We start from the raw sequence: 8,345 nt of genomic DNA, 5'->3' as shown, positions 1-8,345 counted from the left end.
AGCTGTGAGATCATGACCTGAGCCGATGTCAGACGCTTAACCGACTGAGCCACCCAGGCGGCCCTCTTCTCAGCAGTCTTGTCATTGCTTCTCTTAGGTGGCCAATGGGCTGCCCTGCTGTGGTGGCTGTGTCCTCAGAGGCTCTTCTAATTGGTGCCCCATTAAGGTCACTCAATTCCAGCTTCTACCGTTCTTCCTGTGAGAAGCAGCCCTGTGAACCCTGACAAGTACAGCGGATTCAAGCTCCCTGAAGGCCCAAATCCTTCCCTTCCAGCCCTATTACTGTGGTATTTATAGCCCAAATATGAAGGGTATTATTATTCTGCTTCCTCTGCCTTTCTTTGCTTGAAATAAAGACTCGGTCCACCCTTCTATTAAGCCAGATTTGCATAACACCGCCTGGGAAGAAACTTCCTCGGGGCCCAGGGACCAGAGCCTCTGAACTCTGTCTTTATACCGCATTTCCGAAAAAAAGCTCCGTTCCTCTTTGAAGGTACCGGAGAGACTTCCGTCGTCAAATGCTTTCCCTTCAAGTAGCTGAACCTTTGCATTTCTAAAGCAGCTTCTTGCCTGTGCTCTAGAGACTTCCTTTCCCTCATTAGAAGGGGGGGGGGGCAGTGAGTCCAAGGTCACCACTGTGGGTCTCATGAAATAAGCTCATGTAAAACGTTCACTTTCTCAGGCACAGATTTGCCGGCCCAGTGAGGTTTCCTGCTCTGCATCAGGTAGGTGGGGGTCCAGGGAGCCCCCTGCCGTTGGCCTCCGTCACTGACGGGGCTCCTCACCGAGGAGCCCATGACCCCCTTGGGTCCCCTGGAGTCCACAGCTTCTCCCCCTGCTGCACACTGGCCTCTTTCACTAGACTTACAGAAAAAGGGGTTTTCTTTCATCATAAACTATAGATAAACAGTTAATGGGATTTACTAATTTAGTTACATTAATATAAAAACTGTTTACAGCTACAGTATAATGCATAGGTGTGGACTTCATTTTGTGGCCAATTCCCCATACCTAGGAATTGGTACTAGAAGTCCAGCCAGGCAAGGGGGCTAAAGTCCTTCCTGTTCACCTTCATCTTCTTTACTTAAACATTTACTTGGAAAACACATAAAAAGTGTTTTTTTAATTGGTGTTTTAATGGCTTATTTATTTTTGAGACAGAGAGAGACAAAGCATGATGGGGGAGGAGGATGGGGGAGGGACAGAGAGAGAGAGGCAGATATACAATCTGAAGCAGGCTTCAGGCTCTGAGCTGTCAGCACAGAGCCCAAAGCGGGGCTTGAACCCACGAACTGTGGGATCATGACCCGATCCGAAGTTGAATGCTTAACCAACTGAGCCACCCATGTGCCCCCTCCAAAAGCATTTAAATAATCTACAATTAAGAGAATGCAAAGACAAGCCACAGACTGGGAGAAAATATTTGCAAAGCACATGTCTGAAAAAGGACTTGTATCCAAAATATACAAAGAACTCTCAAAACTCAACTGTAAGAAAAATGAAACTATTTAAAAAATGGGCAGGAGATTTGAACTGACACCTCATCAAGGAAGACGTGCAGATAGCAAACAAACGTAGGAGAAGATGCTGACCTCTTCTAGAGAATTACAATTTAAAACACAGAGATACCACTGCACAACTATTAGAATGGCCGGAATCCAAATACCGATCACAGCAAATCCTGATGGGTAGGGAGAGAGAAGAACAGACATCCACTGCTGCTGTAAGTGCAGCCTGGTAAGTCTCTGGAAGAGTTTGACAGTTTCTTACAAAGCTAAACATATCCCACAACCCAGCAACTGTGCTCCTTAACGTCTACCCAAATGAGCTGTAAATTTATGTCCACCCCACAGTTTACAGCAGCAATGATTCATGACTGCCAAAAATGGAAAGTAACCAAGATGTCCTTCGATGGGTGAATGGCTAAGCAAATTGTCATCCATCCAGATGATGGAATATTATTTTGCAACAAAAGGAGATGAGTGGTCAAGCCATAAAAAGACCTGAAGGAGCATTAAATGCGTATCACTGAGCGAAAGAAGCCACCTGCAAGAGTTACATAGCATGTCGTTTCAGTTACATGACATTCTGGAAAAGACAAAGATGAAGGAAAAGTAAAAAGTGAGTGGAGGGGCGTGGAGAAGGACGGAAGGATGAAGAGGTGGGGCATGGGGCTTATTAGGTGGGGAGCTTTCCTGCATTGGACTGAAATTAGTGGATAATAGTGCATATATGACATTATACACTTGTCAAAACCCATAGTTCTGTACAACACAGAGCAAACTCTCATGTAAATAATGGACTTTAATTAATAATAATGTATTAAAATTGGTTTATCAATCATAATAAATGTACTAAGCTATACGAGCTATTAATAATGGCGGAAACTCTTGGGGGGTTGTGGTATGGGGGGAAGAGTATATTATGTACTTTCTGCTCAACTTTTCTGCAAACTTAAAAGTGCCTTTTAAAAAGTCTATTAATTTAAAAAAATCTGTAATTCTGCCTTTAAAAAATCACATAGTAAGAAGTAGACATTACAGCTCATTTCATTCCTCCAAGCTACGCATCCCCAAAAAGAAACCATTGTTTATTTTAATTAATTAATTAATATATTATTTTAGAGAGAGTGAGAGAGGGACAGTGTGGGGTGAGGGAGAAGCACGGGGGGGGGAGAGAGAGAGAGAGAGAGAGAGAGAGAGAGGGAGGGAGAGAGAGAGAATCTTAAGCAGGCTCCTTATTCAGCGTGGAGCCTGACACAGAGCTCAATCCCACAACCCTAGGATCATCAGCCGAAATCAAGAGTCAGACACTCCAACAGAGGCCCCCAGATGCCCAGCCGGCGTTTATCATTTGATGTGCATGCTTCCTGATTGTTTCCCCCTCAATTTCTGCATGGTTTGTATCTAGCTGGCTACAACATCACACATTTAAAAAAAAGAACAACGAAATCATGTTTTACAGACTATATTACTTTGCAACTTGCTTATTTCACCTATGTTATGGGCCTCTCTCCAGACTGAACATGTAGATCTAACTCTTTCTTGGAAAGTGTAGCTGTTTCACGTCACGTCCTACGGGCACTAACAGTGATCATCAGGGCGAGTTAGATCACTAAGGAAGATTCACAAGAACCGAAACTGACAATGCCTGCAAATCTACAGTCTATTGCAGGAAAATCATTACAAGCAGTGAAGCAAAACATCAGGGGTCCCAGATGGGCCAGATACATGCTTCAACCGCCCTCCCCTGTAAGAGCCACATAGCTGCTCTCTCTCCTTTGGGTCACAGATGTGTCACCTTAGAGCTAGGAAGCCCCACATGGAGTTTCTCATTCCCTGCTAGCCATTTGGACGTATCTCTTTCTGTGTTGCCAGCCCCTGCTGCAAAGACCTCCAGGGGTCTCTCCAACACCAGGTATAACTCACTAATTTCACTGTTGTCCATCAATCATGCTGAAAAAAGTAAAAATATAAACGAACATTGTTGAGGAGCTGATAAAACCACCCTGAAACTCCTCAGACCCCTGGTAATAAAATAACGTGGATTATCAACACCCGTAAAGCCTTGACCAGGGGTCTACACGATGCATGGATGTCGTTTAGTTCAGTGAATCGGCTCATGCCAAATCCAGGCCTGCGAACAAATCTGCGAGAACACAACACACACCACGGTATGTCCGAAGCATACTCTGCAGCCTCACCCCTACTGCTGGGCATTTAAGCTCTCCCCCCGCCGTCCTTCACTGCTGTTATAAACCTGGCCCCCGGTGAGCATCCTCATACGTACATGCTTTTGTGTATTCATATACTTATTTCCAGAACATATATCTCTCAAATGAGGGTGTGGACAAATCACTTGCTCTTGTTCTGTCTTTTGTGTCTTCTTGTCCATGTCTTTTAGGAGGAGGGGGCCACACTTCGTGGTACTGCTGTGCTCAGATGCTCACATTCCTGTTTGGGTTTTGCCATGCTCACCGCAGGCCTCCCAAAGCGTCTTTCTCTCCATCTCTCTGCACCTGCTCTGGTACCCGACTGTCCTCTGGCTTTCTGTGTCTTGGTTCTCTTACCCTCTCTCTCCAAGCCTCAAGGAGTGTGATTACTCCTCTCTGGGATCAGGGTTCTCCACACAGTGAAAGGGATCCTTTCTCCAAGGTGATTCTATTTGTTGAAAAAAGACTGTTATCTCATGGAACATATACTCACAGGTAAAGCCTAAGGAAACAAAACAAATCTCCTGTGTTAGGTTGGTACTTAGGTGCTGAAACAGATAACATTCACATCTCAATGGCTAAATTTAGGAAGAGTTCAATTCTCCTCTTTCATATTTTTTATTAACTTTTTTTAAATTTACATTTCAGGTTTTTTAAAAAAGCTTATTTATTTGTTTTGAGAGAGAAGGGGAGAGAGCAAGACAGGGGCAGAGAGAGAGAGAGAGAGAGAGAATCCCAATCTGGCTCTTCACTGTCAGTGCAGGGCCTGACACAGGGCTCGAACTGACAAAATAGTGAGATCAGGCCCTGAGCTGAAGTCAGATTAACCGACTGAGCCTCCCAGGTGCCCCCAAATCTCCTCTTTTAAAGCCCTGTGGGCTGCTCTCCTCTGTGTCCTCACTCAGGGGTTCAGGTCTCTTCTTCTTTGCGGCCGTCTCCTCCTCTAGGACTTTAGAGTCCTTCCCATTTTAACCAGCAGATGGGGAAAGAGGGAGGGGGAGGACCGCACAGGGGTTTTGATGGCCACGACTGATGTGTAGCAGATTGTGGTGGTTTAAGAGATATCCACAGATTCTTTGATATCAAGAAGTAGAGTCTAATTCTCTTCCTTTTGAGAGTGGGCTGGACGTAGTGACTCACTTCTGACAAATGGAATTCAGAAATGATGGGCAAATTCATCATTTGGTTGTAAGAAGATTGCACCTTCTGTCTACCTGCTGTGTCTATCTCTCTCTGTCTCTCTCATCCCTCAGTCTGAGGGAAGCCATGTCGTACACAGTCCTGTGAAGAAGCCTAAGAGGTGAGGAACCGGAGCACCCTGCCAACAGTCACACAAATGATCTTTAATCCAGAATCTTCATTCAGGTCATTCAGACCTTCAGAGACTGTAGCTCCAGCCACAGACTGACTGCAGCCTTGTGAGAGAGAGAGAGAGACCCTGAGCCTACTAGGGAAGCCACTCCTGGGTTCCTGACTCTCAGAAGCTGTGTGAGATAATAATTAGACCTGCATTTCATTGGCCAGAAGTCAGTCACATGGTCACACTAACCATGGCGAGGCTGGGAAATAGAGTCTAGTTACATCACCAGAAGGAAAGGGAAAAAGTTTGCTGAGCAGCTAACTTGTGTCTGCTACACCATGGAACTTCTGGGATTCTTCTCCCACTTGGCAGAAACAAAGGTCAAATACATCAATTCCTGAGACGCAGTGAGGGCCAAAGGTCTTGCTTTTGACAATCTGTTGCCTGTTTTATGTGCACAACAACAGCCTTGGATATCTAGAAGGAAGTAAGGAATGCTAACCCCAAAATTTACATTTTATTTCACATGTTTCAATTATAGGAACAATATTTTTAATTATTTTATTGATTATTTTTCTTAAAGCTTATACCAAACTGTTTACAAAACATGCATTATAGATGATATCAATATTGCAGGGGGAAATATGCATTCACATGCAATGAACAAAGACTAGGAAGAAGGATATTGACATATTTTTTAATGTTTATTTATTTATTTTGAGAGAAAGAGAGAGTATGTGAACGCAGGAGGGTCAGAGAGAAAGAGAGAGGGAGAGAGAGAATCCCAAGCAGGCTCCACATTGTCCGCATAGAGCCCAACATGGGGCACGATCTCACGAACTGTGAGATCATGACCTGAGCCAAAACCAAGAGTCAGACGCTTAGCCGACTGAGCTACCCAGGTGTCCCAAACAGGTCGAAATACGAAACAAGAGTATTCCTGCGTTGTGAGGTGATCAGCGACTTTCACTTAGTTTGTATGCCTATGGATTAGAGTCTTCCAAGTTTTCTAAGATGAAGATACGTTTTTTATTTTGTGATCAGAAAAGATGATGATTATAAAAATAAAAAAATCATTATAAGAATAATATAAAAACTATTATAAAACCCCAATTCCTCTGGATGTGTGAGAGCTGCATGGAGCAAGCAGACAGGGAGGTGGGGCCGGTTGAGAAGCGACTGTTTCATTCAGGACCAGGCTGGACAAAGCTTGAACTTGGTGGAGTCCTCTCTGGGGCTTGCTTTTTTTCCCTACCTCAGGAAGAACAGAACTGACCGGCTTCCCAGGGTGACTGAGCCTTTGATCCATTGTCGGGGAGAATCAGTGTTGTGCTTGATGTGGTCACATTATCCTCTCTACCTTAACCTTCCTCCCTTCACGAACGGGAAACGTATTTCTGCTGGGAAGACTTCTCCTAATGGCCTCGGCCTCCTCAATTTCATGGCCACCTACTCAAAACAAATCTTCATTTCAGTTTATCAGCATCACATTGAGGGGCGGCTTCCTCTGGGTCTGGTGTACACACCTCCCCCCACCAACACACACACACACACACACACACACACTTACTACTATGTGATTTGGGGCCAGTGACTTCACCGCTTTGCCTTAGTTTCTTCATCTGTGAAATGGGCCCCAAGCCCTTCATCACTGATGTGGCACCCTGAAAGCATTTAGAACAACGGAGGGCACACAGTAAGAATGTCACAGAGGTTGTGTGTAGGGACCGTGAAGTTAGACACAATTCCTGCTTAGTGGGAAAAGACAGGCATTGAATACCTAATTAGAGATGTAGAGAGTGATTTAAAAAGGGATGGGGGGTGGAATTGGATGACTAGGAGGTGGGATTTATCAGATGGTCCTTTCTTCACAAGGAAAACTCAGGCTCAGGGAAATTCAGTCCTTTCTTTAAGTCACACTCGGAGCCAAGTGGTGCAGCCGAAACTCATTCCTGCTCTGCCTCAGTTCCAGGCCCTGTGCTCCCGGCCTCATGGAACTTTGTCTTTGTGGTTCCCTCCCCCATTCCAAATATATATTCAAAATTATATTTTTACAGATGTATTACTATAAAGACAACTATAACCCAGGCTGGGCTATGTTCAATTTTTCCTTCTGATCTTAAAAGAAATTAAAATATTTTCATGGTCCCCTAAAAGTATCATGAACTCCAGGCACTGTCCATATGCTTATCATAGGACGTGGAACATGATAGAATTCTGGTCCTAAGGAATCCAGTGGAAGAGATACAAAAGGAAACAATTAATATCAGTAATTCTAGCTTAGATGTAGGAAGTGCTTGTTTAGCTCATTCAAGTCTCTTAACGAACTAAGAATTAGTAACTAAGGTTATTTTCCCTTGCAGGCAAGGACACTGAGACCCAGGATGTTGACATCACTTGCCCACTGTAATGAAGTGGCTGGGGACAGCAACAGGGTTCGGTCTGCACCCCACATGTCATGCATGCTGCCTCTCAACCGTAGTGCGGAAGCCGCGTAGACTACCTGCTGCGGCAGAAGCGTGAGCAAAACACTCCGAGTCTGGTCAGTGGGACAGAGCAGGTGAGTGTCCGGCTGCACTGGGTCGGGGGAGACTTGGCCCCTGACCATTGTCTTGCTACTCAGCACCTGGATGTTCCCACCTTCCAGGACGGAGGCCTTCTTTCCTTTCCTCCCACTGGCTTACATTCCGTACCTCACCCCAGCGGGGCTGGTCTTAAGCGTGCCAGGAAGAGGTTAAGAAACACCTTTGAGGGGTGCCTGGGTGGCTCAGTCGGTTAAGGGTCCAACTTCAGCTCAGGTCATGATCTCACTGTTTGTGGGTTTAAGCCCCGCGTGGGGCGCTGTGCTGACAGCTCAGAGCCTGGAGCCTGCTTCGGATTCTGTATCCACTCTCTCTCTGACCCTCCCCTGCTCACACTCTGTCTCTCAAAGATAAATGTTTTAAAAAATTTTTTTTAAAGAAAAAGAAACACCCTTGGAGCTGCAAGTGTGACCACAGTGATCTGAGAGGGGGGACACACTGGGAGCGTTGCAGGGGTGTGACCGGGGTAAACCGGCCCACGAGAAACCTCCAGACTGCACCTGGGAGCCACAGTCCTCAACATACAAGAGAATGATGCCAGTGATGTGCATTTCTAGTTTACAAAGACTTTCCTCAAATTCGTTTTGTGGCTTTTTACCATAAGCCCTATGAGATTGGTTAAAACATTTCATAATATTGCATGATTTAACCTTTACTTAACCCTGGTGTGGCATTCAAGGCTCCCTGCTGAAGCCAGGCCTCTGGCTCCCTCACGCTCTGGCTGCTCGTCCTGTGCTCCGGCCAGGCTGGG

General features: G+C 45.4%; 1 long non-coding RNA gene across 1 annotated transcript in view; it reads left to right on the top strand.

Annotated features, from left to right (window-relative positions):
• The first annotated feature begins 5,289 nt into the window (after window positions 1-5,289).
• The window catches only part of LOC115302574, an 8,266-nt gene continuing 5,210 nt past the window's right edge, over window positions 5,290-8,345 (top strand). Inside the window, exons 1-2 of the long non-coding RNA XR_003913539.1 lie at window positions 5,290-5,499; window positions 7,376-7,572. This is a non-coding gene — a long non-coding RNA (uncharacterized LOC115302574). The remainder of the gene's footprint in view (window positions 5,500-7,375; window positions 7,573-8,345) is intronic.

Source organism: Suricata suricatta, chromosome 9 (genome assembly GCF_006229205.1).
Source record: "Suricata suricatta isolate VVHF042 chromosome 9, meerkat_22Aug2017_6uvM2_HiC, whole genome shotgun sequence".
NCBI lineage: Eukaryota > Metazoa > Chordata > Mammalia > Carnivora > Herpestidae > Suricata > Suricata suricatta.
This window is presented reverse-complemented; position numbering and strand designations above follow the sequence as displayed.